The sequence below is a fragment of the Boleophthalmus pectinirostris genome, unplaced genomic scaffold (assembly GCF_026225935.1).
Source record: "Boleophthalmus pectinirostris isolate CB_2022bp ecotype Guang Dong unplaced genomic scaffold, ASM2622593v1 HiC_scaffold_7, whole genome shotgun sequence".
NCBI classification, from domain to species: Eukaryota; Metazoa; Chordata; class Actinopteri; order Gobiiformes; family Gobiidae; genus Boleophthalmus; species Boleophthalmus pectinirostris.
Genome location: NW_026571473.1, coordinates 8,837,052 through 8,856,543, shown reverse-complemented (window position 1 = coordinate 8,856,543; position 19,492 = coordinate 8,837,052). Strand labels below are relative to the sequence as shown.

The following is a 19,492-nucleotide window of genomic DNA, read 5'->3' as shown; positions in this document are numbered from 1 at the left end:
CTGTCTCTCTCTTTGTCTCTGTTTCTCTCTTTGTTTGTCTCTCTTTGTCTCTGCCTCTCTCTGTCTCTCTCTCTTTGTCTCTCTGTCTCTCTCTCGCTGTCTCTGTTTCTCTCTTTGTTTCTGTCTCTGTCTCTCTCTCTGTCACTTTCTCTCTCGTTGTCTCTGTCTGTCTCTCTCTCTCTCTCTCTGTTTCTCTCTTTGTCTCTCGTTGTCTCTGTCTCTCTCTCTCTCTATTTCTCTCTTTGTGTGTCTCTCGTCTTTGTCTCTCTCTCTGTTTCTCTCATTGTCTCTCCCTCTCTCTCTGTCTCTCTCTCTCTGTCTGTCTCTCTCCCTCTGTCTCTCTTTGTTTCTGTCACTCTGTCTCTCTGTCTTTGTTTCTCTCTTTGTTTGTCTCTCTTTGTCTGTCTGTCTCTCTCTCTTTGTCTCTTTCTCTCTCTCTCGCTGTCTCTGTTTCTCTCTTTGTTACTGTCTCTCTCTTTGTCTCTGTATTTCGCTCTCTCTGTTTCTCTCTTTGTTTCTGTCTTTGTCTCTCTGTCTCTCTAAGTCTCTCTCTCTCTCTGTCATTTTCTCTCTCATTGTCTCTGTCTCTCTCTCGCTGTCTCTGTTTCTCTCTTTGTTTCTGTCTCTGTCTCTCTCTCTGTCACTTTCTCTCTCGTTGTCTCTGTCTCTCTCTCTCTCTATTTCTCTCTTTGTGTGTCTCTCGTCTTTGTCTCTCTCTCTGTTTCTCTCATTGTCTCTCTCTCTCTCTGTCTGTCTCTCTCCCTCTGTCTCTCTTTGTTTCTGTCACTCTGTCTCTCTGTCTTTGTTTCTCTCTTTGTTTGTCTCTCTTTGTCTCTGTCTCTCTCTCTTTGTCTGTCTGTCTCTCTCTCTTTGTCTCTTTCTCTCTCTCTCGTTGTCTCTGTCTCTCTCTTTGTCTCTGTATTTCGCTCTCTCTGTTTCTCTCTTTGTTTCTGTCTCTGTCTCTCTGTTTCTCTCTCTCTCTGTCATTTTCTCTCTCATTGTCTCTGTCTCTCTCTCTCTCTTTTTCTGTCTTTGTGTGTCACTCATCTTTGTCTCTCTCTCTCTCTGTCTTTCTATGTTTGTCTCTTTCTTTCTCTCTCCCTCTGTCTTTCTCTCTTTCTTTGTCTCTCTCTCTCTCCCTCTCTCTTTGTCTCTGCCGTTGTTTCTGTCTCTCTCTGTCTGTCTCTCTCTGTCTCTGTCATTCTCTCTCTCTCCCTCTGTCTCTCTCTTTGTCTCTGTCATTCTCTCTGTCTCTCTGTCACTCTTTGTCTCTGTCTCTCTCTGTCTCTCTGTAGTCCATTACAATTACCATTTCCATATAATAGTATAATATTTCAATACAGTGTCATGGTATTTTCAACACAAAAACATAATCATTTCTTAAGCGATTTTACCATGCGATCATTCTACTTCTGAAATCATTTGAGACTGGCCGTCCCCACTCAAATGAGTACACGGTTTTGATGCTAGTTGCAGTATCGGTTAGTATCTTTAGTAGTATATATTATTTCTTCTCTGCTGCCAAGAGTGAAAATTCAGGCATTAAACTGAACTGTCAGCAATCACGCCCGCTCTATATGTTACCAAAACACAAACTATGGAAAAAGTGTGAATTCTCGACACTATTTAGTCTCAGAGTGTCACGTGTGATTGATGCGAGCGCGCCGCGGCCTGCAGCCTGGGGGGCAGCAGCAGGAACAGAGGGGCCGCTGTTAGGACAGGAGCGTGCTCTGTAGCCCCAGTGTGTCACAGACTGCTTCATACATGTTCCGCGGACCAGCCGGGACCGTCTGCACGCCTCATTACGCCTTAGCATGCACTCACACACACGCACACGCCAACAGGAGCGCTCGCATGCACTTCAGCGGCTAATGATAAATGCCATATGACTGCTAACTACGGCGAACTGCGCACGACACGAACACTAATCGAATCTCGCGTGTACGCCAGCTACATGCGGTGTTAAGATCTCTAATCATGTCAAGTCAAGTGCTGAATTCAATGTCAATTTCTGTAAAGGATAATATGTATACTGGATGACCCCTGCCAAGGCATTAGCCCTGTGTCACAGTAGTACATTTACTGTATATGCCAGGCTGTTTAATTGACCCCGATGTGTACTACAGATCACTATCACATGATGTTTGCATTTTGCCTGATCTACTATCAATATTTTTGTATAGGAGAATATAACTGGATGACCATTGCCAAGGTATTAGCTCTATCCTGCAATAGTACACTTACTGTATGTGTCAGGCTGTACACAAAATGACATGCAGTATTAATATGGGCTCATTTCTAAAAGGATCAAACCAATGACAATGTTTCCATATTTAAGACAATAAAGATACACTAGATGACCACTGCAAAGTAGGGGTGTAATGATATCCAAGTGTCACAATACGATATCGTCACAGTATGAACCTCACAGTACGATATTTGTTGCGATATTGTGGGAAAGCTCACGATATAGTAGTGAGGCTCATGATATTACATTATACATAATAACAAGACTGACATTATAAAATGCTCTGACCAGTCATTTAGTTCATATCAATAACATTTTGAACAGTTTAAAAAGCCTTTGAAGTTGAAGTGCAAAATTCTAATAACAATTAAACAATTGTAATAAAACCCGGTCGCTCTTAAAGTCCACCCATCAGTGGTAAGTGAGATGCTCTCTGACTGCTTAAGGCTCTGTAGTACATCAGTCTTTGTCTGGCTGTAGACAGAAGGAAACACTGTTTATCTTGACACCTCTACTACAAAGGAATAACCCTATCTCGCAATAGTACATTTACAGTATAAGCCAGGCTTTCTAATCAACCCCTATGTCTACACCAAATCACTAGTACATGTAATGTTAACCTTTGCATTAATGTGTTAAGAGCCTGAACCAATGTCAACATTTTTGTAGGATTATATGACTGGATGAACACTGCAAAGACATTATGTTGAAATACTAAAAATTAACTGTACATGCCAGCTCTCTAATTGACCCTATGTGTACACCAAATCACTGTTACATGACATGTCTTTTATTTTTAAAGGGCCTGAACTAAATTCAAGATTTTTATATAGGAGGATCTCACTGGAGGACCACTGTCAAGGCATTAGCCCTATCTCGCAATAGTACATGTATGTTTTTAGTCAGCTTCCAATGCACTGGAGGTGTATTCAATCACACATTTCAGAAAATAAGCAAAATAAATGTATGTTTTAAAATGCATTGTACATAGACAGTGATAAAATATATTGAAACCTTAATTCTTTTTTTTGTTGTTGTTGTTTTTTGTTTTATTTTCATTCTATCACTCCACTCCAACACGTGAGCATTTAAGCCTTACAAATGAAGGATGCACATGCAGATGAAGTGTTTTGTTCTGTGCACCAAAGTCCTTGAGTTTGTGTGGTGAGGTTTTGCTAACTGAAAGCCCTGCTCTGATCACGTTACACCGTGACTGAGCCCCTCAAAGGTGTGTGTATATTTAGGCAGAGCAGCGGCAGCTTCTCTCTCCCGCTGCTTCTGCTGCTACCGCTTCACATCAGCCGACGTCATACATGATGTGGCCAACACGCACACGGGGAGGGGGAGGGGGGAGGTGCAACCAGGCCTGTCAGGATAATTACTATATCGACTTTTCCTTCAGTAAATTAGAGATGGAACGAGAATTTGAGTAGGTCAATGTTTATCGTGTGCACATTTTCTTTGTGCTGGTGAGGATTTTGTGAGGAAAAATTCTTTTTTAATAGTATACGATAAGATTTTAGCAGTAGATCAGGGTGTCAGAACCTATTTCACCAAGAGTCATTATACTGTAGAAACATATTGTAGCTGTAGATTGGCGTTCAGTAAAGAAAGACACTAATTCCACGTCTGTATCACAATGCAATAAGATAATACAGTGATGGAAATATTGAATTAGTACTGCAATTCTGGGACAATTCAGCAGAAGGTCTAAGGTCCAACAAAAATTTGGCCCTCGAGCCACAGATCAATAGAATTATACAATAGGATCAAAACAATAGAAAGATGGATTTAGAATTATTATTAGTAGTAGAATATTTAATTAGAATAGAATAGAAACTTCATTAACAGCTCCAAGGCCGAGTGCCAATAGATATTAACTGAGCACTGAAGAGTTTTATTTGGGTTATTGCACCAGTGCCACAAAATAGTTGCCATGTTATACGTTAATATCATAAGCCGTGAATCATTCGTTCATTTGTTTTTCAATATAAAACCAAAAATAGGAAACTGAAAAAACAGCTATTTTCTTTATTATTTGTCTCCAAAACCAAAATGAAAACATGGATAACGACTCGTTTTTTCAGTTTTCGATTTTGTGTTTAAATGAATAATGGAAAAAACGGATAACGGCCGTTTCCCGTTTTCCGTAACTTAAACTGCGATGCCGGATTTTTGTGCCGCATACGGACTGAATCAGGACTAAAACAGGACTAAACCAGGACTAAACTGTTTTCAGTCCTGGTCTGGTCCCAGTCTCAATCTGGTCTGGGCCCTGTCTGGTCTCGGTCTCAGTTCCAGTCTGGTCCTGGTCTGGTCCCAGTCTCAGTCCCGGTCTGGTCCCGGTCTCAGTCCTGTTCCTGCTCCAGGTCTCAGTCCCGGTCTTACTCCCAGTCTGGTCCCGGTCTCAGTCCTCGTCTGGTTACGGACCTGATTTAGTCCTGGTTCAGTCCGTATGCGACGCAAAAGTTCGGGACCTCAGTTCAAGTCACGGAAACAGGAAACAGCCATTATCCATTTTTTCCATTATTCATTTAAACACAAAATTGAAAAATGAAAACATGAATTGTCATCCTTTTTTTCATTTTGGTTTTGGAGATAAATACTTTTTTTTTTGTCTGAATGATACTCAGATTATGATATTAAACTATAACGTGGCAACTCTTTTGTAGCACTGGTACAATAACTCCAAACCATCATCATCATTATTTTTTTGTATAAATAAAAAACCTGATTCAAACTGCGGTATCGTGACACTACAAACAAGTGCATAAAGACAGTGCTGTGCTGAATGGAGGGAGGGATTAGTACATCACATGGGAATACATGGGTGTATTTTTGGTTTAGTAAACAAGAATTGTAATTTGGAGTCATTATGTAAACAGGAGGCTGGGAGTCTTACCAACAGCTGGCAACTGTTACGGAGGCACTCACGGTCGCAATGTCATCTGGAGAAAGCACTTTATATTTATGGCGATGAAATTGTAAATCAGTTAGGTCCCAAGGATGTCACATTTTTGTACTTGAATTATTCATGACTGTCGGCACCAAAAAAAAAAAAAAAAAAAAAAAAGCAGTGGAATCTTATATTTGCACCCCTCTCTCTGTAACGGCCGCTGTCAGGCTCATCACTCTGGCCTTAAAATGTTCAGATTAACCCGCTTTACGTGATCCTATTTCGATATTTTGTCCCTAATTTTTTTATTAATTCATGTTGAGAAAATGCAAAGCTAATGTTAAAGTTTAGTTTTTACCTGAACTTTAGATTTTATGACAAAAAAGGAATGAATTACAAAAGAAGAAAAAAAACAACCCTTAATCTTTAGGTCTTTATTTCAAATACTTAACTCAAGACCTAGCTCAACCAGTATAAAATTGTTGTATATAGACTATATAGACCTAAAAAACTACAAAAGGTACAACAAGCGACTATGTCAGGAATCGGAATACACTAGATGATTTGCAAGAACCCCGGAAGTAGTAGTTCGGACACCAGCCAATCAGTGAAGAGCCATACATTTTGTGTTGGCAACGATTCCCGAGATCAAGGATTTAAAGCCAAAACAAAGAGAATGTTTGGTGAAGTTTATCAAGATGAAAGACATTACTGTCCTTCTTCCTATGGGATTTGGGAAAAGCTTAATATACCAGTTAGCCCTGTTAGCGGCACATTACATACGTCATGACCAAAAAGCAGCGATTGGTTAAATTAAAAAGTACCCGCCTACTGTCAAGCGAACATATTCTAATGCTGCGAGTTCATATGGTTTCTACAAAGTGAAACCGGCTGATGAATCAGGCTAGAGCTCCATCGCCCAAATGCACTTTGCAATCCTGGTTTAGACCTGGTTCAGTCCTGGTTCAATCCTGGTATTTGGTATCATAGCCCTACAAAATAAACCTTACCTATGAAATGTTATGCCTTGCCCTTTCATCTTCTTATTCCACTTTTTATTCCACTTGTTTGCACATTTATCGGTTCGTTGGCTGCTATGATACTTGCAATCGGAATACCAACTGTGAAACTTGGTCTCTATAACTGCAGGCCTCGATGAGCTTCATTTGACTGAGTGCTATGCTATGGGTGACATCATACTCCCTAAGGCTGCATTCAGACTGCAGCCTGAAGTGACCCAAATCAGATTTTTTGGCTTCTATGTGACCTGTATCTGATCTTTTAATGACAGTCTGAACCGACACAGATCCGATTTTTTCAAATGCGACTCAGACCACTTGGATATGTGATCCTGAAACCGATACATATCTGATCTTTTGACATGCGACTTCAGTGTGAACGGCCAAAGCGCATTCATTCGACCTACGCGTTATCAACAAGCCACAAACGTCACTATTCTGCGCTGAAGTAGGCGAAAATTGTTAATGAACTCCGTGTCACTGAAGCGAAGCACATCACCACTCACCACTCTCGGCTACATCTGTGCATCCACACGTTCCTTTCAACGGACGTTGCTGCCGCTGTCCCACAAAACACCACGGCCAAAAACCTCGTCCTTCTCCTTCTTAATCTCCTCCTTAAAATGTTCTGGCTCTGGTACCAGAGGAACTTTAAAATCTCCAGGTGCTGAATGCTGCGTCCATGTTTGGACAACTTCTGTAAACACAGAGCACGCTCGCTGCGGTTGATGTCATCGTGTCTCCAGTGTGCATGCGGGACACTTTTGGGCCGTTTTACATTCACACAGCTGATTACATACAAGTCGCATTTAATTGGAAATGTGAACGACCTCGCAAAAACATCGGATTTCACAAAAAAATCGGAATTGAGCATTAAGCCCTGCAGTCTGAATGTAGCCATAGTCTACACCTTCTAGTTTAAAGATAACCTCTCTACAAGCTGAGTCCCTGCTTATCCAGTGCATTTGTTTATAAAATTTGCGATGCGAAATTGAAAGGTAATGTCAAATGGTACTGTTTTGTACCCCACCTGTAAGATGAATGGTTGGAGCCCAGACATGGCAGTAATTCCCCATTTTACAGGTCCAGTCTATTTTCCTACAGTACTAAAACAGTGCTATAAAAGCCCATAAAGGCCAGAGCACAACATTTTACCAGTGAACTGAGAGAAGTCCTTTATTTTATTGGGTTTGTCGAGGTCTGAATGGTAAAATGTCTCTTTTACGACCTTTGAGACGTCAGCTGTTTTTACATCTAACTTAACAAAAATACATTGACATTCATTTTGTAAGTAACTCTCCAACTTGAGTTTTTACTATTTTCGTGGTGACCAGATCTTTATGTTGACACTGATAACTGGTTTGAACTGAACTGTTTTTGCTTTTAGTATGTTTCATTTTCTATATCAACATGTACCTTTTGATACTTTGCATTGCTGGGGGTGTTCTACATGTATTGGTATTGCTGTATTAGTGTATTGGTATAAGGTTCAGCAGTTACCATGGTGACACAATGCTCACATTAATAAACAAACGCAAAGTTTTAAGTTAGCCTGAAAATGCAAGAAAAAATACTAAATAAATGTATTTTTCAGACTAAATGTTGCTCAGGAGAAGAAAAAAACATATATAAGTCGCATTTTTGGGGAGAAATTTGTGATGAAAGCACTAAAGCACGGCACGGTTGCTCATGTGCACGCAGGACTTTACTATACGAGCCCTGTGTGTGCGCTGATGTTACTCATACGAGGAAAACAGCGAATAAATTCCGCTCTTAAACGAATACTCGAGGTGAATACGCGCTTACCTTCAATGAGAACTGTGGACAGCGACAGAGGTTTTGCGGCCTCTTGTCTCCAACTGTCCTCACTCCTCTGCGCTGTTGTTAAATCAATAAACAGACAGAGGAGATCGTATTGCAACAGGACTCACGTCTGTCTCATTATTTAAGAGATATTTCATGCTGCTGTACTTATATTCTCCGCTAAAATACTTTATACTACTGCACGACATGTAAACAAACAGCGCCGTGTGATGACGTCATTGGGCCGTGGTCTGATTCGGTTGTGCAGGAACATAGAACCTTACGGAATCGTGCTTTAGCAGGGCACAGGTTAAAAGTCCTATTGTGAGTGTGCTCTTTATAAGTTTATGTTTATATATTTTTTTATTTTCAGTGGTACAGGAGTAATAGGAGTAGTAGATATTGGCACACAAGCCACTTGAATGTATTAACAGATATTAGCCAATACCATTACACCATTTATAGATACAAAAGAATATTTGAGTTCAAGTTTAGAACAATGTTTCTACCATTGAAGAACGCGTGGTTTGGAGGAGGTCTCTACAGTTTATTACATTATTTAGTCATTGTTAATTATAATCAGAACTTTTGGGTTGATTTCACTTTATAGAGATGTAATTGCTTTGCCAATAGAAGCCATTACAGGATATTTGTTGTTGTTGTTGTTGTTTTGTTTGTTTTTCCGTGAGATACTTTGCCACTCCACAGATCTGACCTGTTCCTTTGTCTCCATAGAGCGCCCTCTTGCAGCTGTCAGGGAAAATAACCAACATGTGAAATTATATATCTTAATATATAAGTCACACCAGAGAATAAGTCGCAGGACCAACCAAAACCATGAAGAAAAGCCTGATTTATACGGTAATACATTTTTGGCAACCTGTGATTCATAACAGTGTTCGTGGTCCTGCTTAAGAGTTAGATTTTCAATAAAAAGATGAGAGTGAACAACTGAAAAATTGTTAACTGTTAATGCTAACTAGTTTGTGACTGTTATTTGTTGTGTGAGAGATTTGTTTAAGCGCACAAATCATCTCTTCTGTTGTAGTTCAAACAAAGCTCCGATTAAATCCAGTTTGAGCAACAGATCTTTAGACAGTGTACCGTATTTTCCAGGCTATTAGGCGCTCTGGATTATAAGACGCACTGTCATTAAATGGTCTATTTTCGAACTTTTTTCACAAATAAACCGCACCGGACTTTAACGCGTTCACGTTGACTCTGGGCTTTGTTCAGTTGTGGCTCAGAGTGGCACATTGGACTCGCTTTTTTGGTTCGTTCCTCCTTTCCGTTCCTCGTTCACGTGGAGTGATGAGTGTGGCTGCGGGTGTTTTTTGCTGCGCGGTCGCTGTCTGCTCCATGTGTGTTTGCGTGCGCTGCAGGTGGTGCGGTTTTGTAGTTTACTGAAGTCGTGCTGGGACACCTGAGTGGATTCGTGTATGGGGCGCTCTGGATTGTGGCGCGCGGTCATTTTTTGATGGGGTTATAGGCTTAAGAGCGCGTCTAATAGCCCAGAAAATACGGTAGTCCTTCCAATTAGCGTCACACCCCCAGAGAGCGTTAATAACATCAGCTGCAAAGTATCAATAATATAACCATAAAACATAGTCCATTGAGCAGTTTTTTTGTTTTTTTGCGTTTTTGCTTGTTTGCCTGTTGTCAGATAGTGTGAGGGCGTCTCTCATTAGCTCCTTACACGTGGACACTGTCTCACTGTGTCTGCTCTGGGGGACTGCAGGTGTCAGGAATTATGAGCTCCAGCTTTTCAACAGCTTCCCAGAATGACAGGAAATAGACTTCAATTGCCACGTAGAGGGAGCAGATATAAGTAGAAACATTTCAGGAGATTGCAGTTGTTGTTTGTACTACAAAATTATTAAAAAAGGGTGCGTAAAAGAGCTGATGAAAATAAAAATGAAGGATATTAAGTGATATTTCTGAGCATTTGCGGTTCATTATTATAGTGTATTCTCATTCTGTGCAATATTTGAAACTTAGAAGTGTAATATGGGCCCTTTATCTGATCTGTTATGTTGTTTCCTCATCACAAACAGACGTGGAGTTGTGTTTTGTTTCATTCACATGTTTAACACACAAACGGAAAACACCTTGTGATGTCATGTAGTAATACAAGAACTGCTCCACTGTGTTTCTAAACTCCATACACCTTCACTAGAATCATTTGGGAAACTTGAAAACTACCGCTTCATGGCATCACAAGGTGGACAGACTAAGAATGACCAGAATTTCAAAATAAAAAAAAACTGAGACATCCCCGTTTTTTGGTGGCTGGTAATAATGAAATTTAAAACAAGTGCGTAATTACCGTATTTTTCAGACTATAAGGCGCATTGGATTAAAAAGTGCAATATCAATAATGTTGAATTCTCTCGTCTATTTTCATGCATAAGACGCACCGAATTATAAGGCAAATTAAGCGAAACAAATGGACGACACTTGAGACTGATCCTTAGCCCAGACGTCCATGATCCATCTGCAGATCGTGGCGTAATTTGCCAGGCGTTGCCTCCCTGTTTTGGTGAATGTGTATTATGAATGTGAAAGTGGGTCATTTAAGTTTGTTTTTTATTTCCTATGAGGACTCAAATATACATTGGGTAATAATGTGTTTAATGCAGTTCCTGACTACGATAGCCTTAATGCTCTGACAGTCCATCAACTGCCGTGGCTTCGTAGCTTACCAGTCGTACTAAAACATTTTGGCCAATTTCTATGTACCACATAAAACCAAAATTAACACGTAAGGTGCACTGGATTATAAGGCGCATTGTTTATATTTGAGAAAATGTAAGGATTTTAAGTGTGCTTTAGAGTCCAAAAAATACGGTAAGGAAAATTTTTATGCACTCGGCCCATTCATGACTAACATGTGAGTCCATGTATTCACATTTTCATTCAGCAGCTTTTCTGTATTTTACCTAAACAGATAACAATTAATGCCTCTCTTTACTGTTGGCAGGGATCAAATTCGGTCAAAAATAGGGACACTTGGAACATTTCTTGTAAAAAACTAGGACAAATCAATGGTTTTGGATAAATCTGCTGGGACAGGGGACACAGGTCTCAAAACTGGGACTGTCCCGGGTAAATAGGGACATCGGGTCATCCTAAATAAGACAGAATTACTCATGTGTGAATGAAACAAAACAACTCCAGACTCTTTTTTTAATCTGCATTTACAAAAATAACCAGTTCTCTGTACTAAGCAGGCTCAGAAACTAATTTACTCAGAATCTAATCTTCTGCAGCACCAAGTTTCCACGTTAACAAACCACTAAATAATGTCTGTTCGTGGAAAGAGACACAATGATTTAATATAAATGTCCAAAAACAGGTCAGTATTGTTCTTGGAAGTCTAGCAGGTATCAATAAAGCCGGTTTGTGGTAGCTAATGCTCTAATGTAATACTGTAAAAGTGCACTACGCCGAGGGGTTTGCTGGTGCCACGGCTGTTGCGGATGACTCAGGCGCATGCTGTGTACCCGCCAATCTGGCAACGCAACCTTTGTAAGATGCCATCACGCCTCGCTCCCATCTTTCCTGTCTGTCATCTCCAGCTAAAAACACCAGAAAAACAAGTTTGTCCAAGAAACAAGAACCAAGAGCTCAAGACTAAACCAGGACTAAACCAGAGATTAATGGAGTCTACAATAAGGCTACACCAGGACTAAATCAGGACTAAACCAGGACTAAATTAGGACTAAACTAGGACTAAACCAGGACTAAATCAGGACAAAACCAGGACTAAATCAGGACTAAACTAGGACTAAACTAGGACTAAACCAGGACTAAATCAGGACAAAACCAGGACTAAATCAGGACTAAACTAGGCCTAAACTGGAGATTAATGGAGTCTACAATAAGGCTACACCAGGACTAAACCAGGACTAAATCAGGACTAAACCAGGACGAAACCAGGACTAAACTAAGACTAAACCAGGAATAAACTAGGACCAAACCAGGGATTAATGGAGTCTACACCAGGACTAAATCACGACTAAACCGGAGATTAATGGAGTCTACAATAAGGCTACACCAGGACTAAACCAGGACTAAACCAGGACTAAACCAGGGATAAATGGAGTTTACAATAGGGCTACACCAGGACTAAACCAGGACTAAATCAGGGAATAATGGAGTTTATAATAAAGCTATACCAGAAGTAAACCAGGACTAAATCAGGAATGAATGTGGTTTACAACAGGGTTACACCAGGACTAAACCAAGGATAAACCAAACAGATCACACATTTGCACAATATGGATAAAGCAGGACTAAACCAGGGCAAAACCAGGGCTACACCAGGATTAAACCAGGACTAAACCAGATCTAAACCAGGATTAAACCAGGGATAAATGGGGTTTACAACAGGGCTACACCAGCAGGACTGAACCAGGACTAAACCAGAGATATACCAAAGACTAAACCACATCTAAAACCAGGACTAAAACAGATCACACATTTGGAATTTGTGAGATCTAAGCCAAAAGCTTCTCTACATAAAACCAACACTAAACCAGGGATAAATTGGATTTGTAATAGGGCTACATCAGAACCAGGACTAAAACCAGGACTAAAGCAGATCTAAAACAGATGTAAAACCAGGACTAAACCAGATCACAAATGTGGACTTGGTGAACTGTAAACCAAAAGCTTCCTTAAACAAAATCAAGACTAAACCAGATCTAAAACCATGACTAACAAACTATAAACAAGGATTTCACAAGATTTAAAAGCTTAATTCAATAAAACCAGGACTAAACAAGGTCTAAACCAGAATTATACCAGGTCTTAAGTAAACCAGCACTAATCATACTAACCCTGGAGTATGTACCAGCAGAAAAACTCACACAACATTTAAATAATATAAAGAAAATAAACGACTTTTCTATTGCAATAATGAGCAATTATTTGGTGGAGGATTGAGCGCAGTGGAGTGGAGCAGTGGAAATACGCATAGGCCTTCTGGACATAGTCAAGCCTATATCCTTTTATTGATTCCAATTAAGATAACTGTTAAGACACAAAGTCAGTGGGGCTGGAGGAGAGAGAGAAGGAGAGAGGGATGGAGGAAAAGGAGGAAAGAGGAGAGCGATTATTGTTGTTAGCGCAGAGGAGAGAAGGAGCAGCAGGTGATGCGTTCAAGAGCTCCAATCACTTCAAATTGAGCAACAGTCTGAGAGTTCACCGCATGCGGGCTCGTGTGGGTAAAAACTACACCAGGAAATTACACAAAATGTTCCCAAAATGATTCAGGCAGCCAGAATGTACAACCGACGCACAAAAAGCAACTGCTAAATGGATTCAGTGTTGTGATTAATCAGCAATTACGGTTTTAAATTCAATCTTCTTATACCTGATTATGAGCGTTTGAAATGCTTTGTTAAGTCCGTGCTAAAAAATGGTGTGTAAAGTGCAGGTTACGCAATTTCACAATTTTTATTTATAATTTTCAAATTGCAAATCACTTTCTAGTTTGATGCAGGTTAATATGCATGAATTATATGGATTTTTAAAGGTGGATTGTGCAACTTTTTGGTGGAGGGTCCAGCATCGATTTGTCTCCATGGAGATGTTATTGCTCAACTTTACATTTATTCAATTGTAGATGATTTTATTTCTCAAAAAACAGGCATTCTGACTGTGAGCGGGGTCGCCTCTTCCCAGATTTGACCTGTAACTTGGTCTGGTTTGGTCTCCATGAAGAGAGAAAGGTTTAATACCATACTGTGGAACATTCCAGACAAAGCATTTGACACAATACACCTTTAAAACACTCAGCATCAAAACAATTATTAAGACATTATTAATTTATGGGAGGGGAGTGTCTTGCCAAAGGACACAACATTTGAATGCAATGTTGGAATAGCTATGATTGAAAACTGATTTGCTTGGTCAGCCTATATAATGTAAAAAAAATGGTGAAAGTACTTGCATTCATACTTTATCTTTTACATTTGATTCGATTCAATAGTTTTTTTTGTTTTTTTTTCCCCAGTTTGTGCCAAGAGAGAAACAATAACCACACACATAATAGATATACATTGTAAAGAACAGAAAAGCACATTTCTCAAAAAGGAGTGCGAAGAAGAAAAACTTATATGAACCTGCCCCTGTTCATGACAGTTTCAATGTACATTGATCACCGAACTTTACAAATGCTGTATTTCTCGGACTATAAAATCCTTTTAATTTGCTCAAAAATCACCTTACAATCTGGAGCGCCTCATGTATTAATTCTGGTTGTGCTTACTGACCTCGAACAGATTTTATGTGGTACACGGTGCGCAAAAATCTGTCAAAATGCTTTAGTATGGCTTTGGTAAACTATGAAGCTGCACCGCTTGATGGATTGTCGGCGCATTACAGCTACCATAGTCAGTAGCCTCGCGGAGTTAGTTGCACAAAGCTGCATTAAACGACAGGGAGGCAATGCTGGACAAATTACGCCACAATCTGCCAATGGATGGATTTGTTTCGTCTGTTCGTCCATTTAATGCGCCTTAAAATCCGGTGCACTTTATGTATGAAAATAGACGAGAGAATTCAACATTATTGATACTGCGCCTTATAATCCGGAGCATCTTATAATCCGAAAAATACGGTACATACATATAGTAAAATAAATGTCATACTATGGTCGTACAAACTAATAATAATGATAAAGAAGGCACAGAAGTTTATCATTTATAATCGTTTCAAATGAAGTAAAACGAGAATGAGAAATATGTAATTTTTTTTTTTGTTTTCGTTTGTTTTGTAAAATTCATTTGGCCTCTCAGTTTGTATTTGAATTCATTTGTGAAGAACATAATATTTTAGGTTTAGATAATTATAACAACAGCGGTTCAATTTATTCACGTATTTTTGGACTCTGTAAGACTGTAGAAAGTAAAAATAACCGTCAACATGCATCAGAGAGAAACATAAAAACCATCTTTGAATTAATGATGACGGCAGCCTCACGATCCAAACCGACCAATCGGGAGCGAGGAGACAAAGAAGAAAGGATGCCTAACAGTAACAGACAGCAGCGTAGGAGGAGTGTCGCAAGCAATAACAAGAAAGAGAGAGAAAGAAAGAGAGGGAGGGAGAGAAGGATAGAGAGACAGAGAGAAGTATGATTTAATGAAGGGAGGCTGTGATGGCGTAAAAGCACACACTGACTGAGCTGTCCTGGTCCTGGTCTGGACTGGACTCGGGCGGATTATCACATCAGAATGTCAAAGAGTGACGCAGCAACAGAAACGCGCTCGCTCAAGCTTAAAGGTGCACTGCGCAACTTTTCTGGTGGAGTGTGTATGGAGATGTTATTGCTTGACCTGGATTGTTCCATGGTATGACATTAAACATATCTACCCCAGCATTTATTCATCACAGGTGTTTCTATTGCTCAAAAATACAATCATTCCGACTGTGATTAGGGACGACTCTCCACAGATCTGACGTGTAATGCAGTGTAGTGTTGTAACCTTCTTGTCTCCCTTGGGATATATAGGTTTTATCTGTACCGTGGAACATTCTAGACCAGGGGACTCTGACCTGTAGCTCAGGAGATACCAGTAGCTCTCCATCCCCTTCCAAGGAGCTCGCCAATGGATTTCTGAATTCTGTGTATTGTGGATAATAAGTAAAATGTGATTAATTACCATGATGCATAACTTGATGCACCAATAAATGGATAACGGTTTATGTTTTATAGGCATCTAACTGTTCCCCATCTAAGGCTACGTTCAGATTGCAGCCTGAAGTGACCCAAGTCCCTTTTTTTCACCCCTGATCTTTTAATGACAGGCTGAACGACACAGATCCGATTTTTTCAAATGCGACCCAGGCCACTCGGATATGTGCTCCTAAAGCCGATACATATTCGATCATTTGACATGCGACTTCAGTCTGAACGGCCAGGCCACATTCGTCCCACCTACTCGTCATCAACAAGCGACAAACGTCACTATTCTGCGCTGAAGTAGGCGCAAACTAGAAGAAAGCCACAACCATGGCGATCCCACTACTCTTGGCGAGCCACACGTTCCTTTCTACAGACGTTGCTGCCATTGCCCCACAAAAACGCCATGGCCAAAAACCTACTCAATCTCCTCCTTAAAACAAATAGGCTGTACATGTTCTGGCTCTGGTTCTTTGCTCGCTGTGTGTGATGTCGTTGTGTCCTCCAATGATGAATTAAATGTTCACAGTGGAGATCACATACAAGTCGCATTTAATTGTGAAGAACTTTGCAAAAACATGGGAGTTCACAAAAAAATTGAGAGTGAGGTGGGTTAAGTGTCTTGCCCAAGGACACAATGATCTTTGGGAGCTGGAATCGCACCGCCAATGTGGGTCAGTGGATTTCACCGCTTGACCAGTGATGTTTGTTATGTCAAACTGTGCTCAAACTGAAATTAAATCATGTCATGTGAGAAGAAACCAACAACTTACATCACGATAACGGAAATAGATATTTTGGGACTTAATGTTTACTGTGTGTACAATTTCTCTGCAATATAATTTGGATATTTTCATCCCCGGAATTGCCGATCTCTACTGAACAAAAGGTAAAAGGAGCTGTTAACTGGAAAACTACCACTACATGACATCACAAAGTTGAACAGAGAATTTTGAGCTTTAGATTAATGATAAAGATTTACTCAAACGTGTGTGAATGAAACAAAACACAACTTCAGGTCTGTTTTTGAGGAGATAACAACATTCTAACACGGCCTAAAGCTCACAAAGGTCAATTTTATGTCAAGAGACTTTTAAATACACGGAAACAGTCATTTTAATTTATAGCGGTGTGAAATCCTGCTCTTTATCACGCACTAAACAGGCACTAGACTGAATAAGTGCTGTATCAGGGATCAATGTGCAGGGCGTGCTGTACAACGCATGGATCTTGCAGTATGGATTTCCAGTGGCGCAGATCCATGTTAGAGACGGCGTGCTCAAACCGTGGGAAATAATTGCAGCTTCGCGTGACCTCAGTGGGCTTTTACACTGAGCTGTAGTGGGGTACTTTACATCGTTTCATTATTTATTAAGTTGTAGTAGTCTATGGAACACAATATAGTAGTATAGTAGGATTGTCAAGAAACTGCAACCCAGTGATAAACCCATACCTGCATGCTAAAACAAGTACCATAAACTTGTGAGAACTGATGAAAATTTTGAGACATGCAGGAATAAGATATTGTAAAAGAGTTAAAACAAAAACAACTGGCAGAACTGGTTGATGCCAAAATATGTGCTTCAAACAGCTAAGTCCAGTTGGTTTCATTTTAACTTAACACATTTGGGCAGTTTGAGAATGGTTTTAAAATGGTCTCTAGAACAAGTATAAGACCATGTGGCACAAATTATGACAGAATCATATCATTTGTCTTAAAAGGGGGTATTTTTTTATACACTGTAGTATTCAAATTGATAATAAAACTTTTTCCTGATTATCAAATTGAAGTTTGCGATTTCCGTATCATGATCCGTAATGTTTCATGCTATTATTAGAATTTAGATATCCCAATATTTATAGCAGTTGTGGTAATTTAAGCTTTTAGGATAAGGGTTACTTTATTGTCCCTTGCATTTGACCCATACTTCAAAGCCGCTTGGGCAACCTGTCAGGAGCTTGACTGGGTCAGGACTACCTTATAGTGGGACAAGACAGGACAAGACAGAACACCAGATATGGTTGTGCAGGCAGATAAGTAGTGAAAATATGTGAAATATGCAGCCAAAAATGGTCACTGTGCAGCAGAAAGAAAGTTTGGAGCAAGAAACTTGTGACAACCGGGAGGGTGCACCAGGCAACTTTCCTGGAAGTCACTGTATGGATGGACAAAGCCTGGACTTCACTGACAACTGAAACCATCCTGTTGGGATACAGAAAGGCTGGAATAATTCTAACTGGATCTGATGCTGAGTCTGACGACAGCTACACAGAAGAGGAACTGGTGCTCTATTTACCTCCGGAAGTGGTGGAGTTGCTCAGACGTGACACCGAGGATGAAGAATTGAATGGATTTAGTGACATGGAGTGAAATAGAGAGTTTGGTAAACTTGTTCTGTTCTGTTGATTATGTTATAGTTTATCTGAAGAACTGTTCATATGTGATGATAACAGTCTGTTGTTCTTTGTTCTATTGTTATTACTAGAACTTGCTGATAAAATGTTGGTTCCTGGTCTCGGATTTTATAAAATAAATTTCCCCTAAAAAAGTGCGACTTATAGTCCGGTGCGACTTACATGTTTTTTTCTTCTTCCTTACACATTTTTGAGCTGGTGTGACTTATACTCCGGACCGACTTATAGTTTGAAAAATACAGTAGATCTAGGTATAAAAATGAGGAAATTAAGTCATCTTATGCTTTTAATAGCCTAAATACATGTATGTTTTAAACACATAGGCCTATTTAAACACCTGTGTAAACCCCCACATGCGTCACTACTGATGATTACAACAGATGCAATATACAATATGTTTTTTACTCTTCAGTTTTATTATTTAAAAGATTAGACTAAAACTGGACCTGCAGCTCTGTTCTCTGTGTCGCTGTGAGGTGAGGGAAAACCACCCAACCACCATACTCTAATTTAGCGGCTATGATTTGACATGAGAATCCTCGTGCTGTGATAACGAAGAACACTCCCCACTGGAGCTGTACAAAAGTGCTACTCTCTGCTCTATCCAGGACCTGCATTTAGATGTGCCCCAGGTTTTAACAGGACCCACTGGGACTGGCCTCTTGGCACTGTCTCGGCTTCACTTCATGTGGGCTGCTTTTACATTCTAGACTTTGATATCATTTCAGATGGTGGACAAGGCTTATATAACTTTATCTTTTTTTTCCAAAAGATTTTCTGTTTTTTACAAATATCCAAAATAGAAAATGATGAACCTTATCATTATTTGTTTGGGCCTGGCTCCACAAACCTGCAATACTCTATAAATCTTCAGGTTTAATGTTCTTTCAACTCACATCTTCAGAGTTGAGTAATGGCATCACATTCTGAAGCGATGAAAAGTGAGGATCATAATTTCACTTGTATTTGTTCATACTGTCAGAGAAAATATTGAACTTGGTGCCAGTTTTTGTTTCATAATATCCCCAGTAATGATCAAACCAGGACAAGACATCTGCAGTCTGACAGTGAAACAGCAAATTCCACCAGAGAATTTTGCCCTGTCCTTTGGCTCAGTTTAAACTCTAGACGGATTATCAGACTACGTCACTTGGAGCTCTACTGTGCATGTCTCCTGCAAAAAGAGCCGCTGTATTGTCTGTATCATGTCAGTGTCTCATAGGATTTCAGCACTACTACTACTACTACTACTACTACTACTACTACTACTACTACTACTACTACTACTACTACTAGTACTACTACTGCTGCTACTACTACTACTACTACTACTACTACTACTACTACTACTACTACTACTACTAGTACTAGTACTGCTGCTACAACAACTACTACTACTACTACTACTAGTACTACGGCTG

At 39.9% G+C, this 19,492-nt stretch overlaps 1 protein-coding gene across 1 annotated transcript in view; it reads right to left on the bottom strand.

The window, feature by feature from the left end:
- The window catches only part of pde4ba (phosphodiesterase 4B, cAMP-specific a), a 371,390-nt gene that overhangs the window by 289,655 nt on the left and 62,243 nt on the right, over positions 1–19,492 (bottom strand). The gene's annotated exons all lie outside the window — the stretch shown is intronic.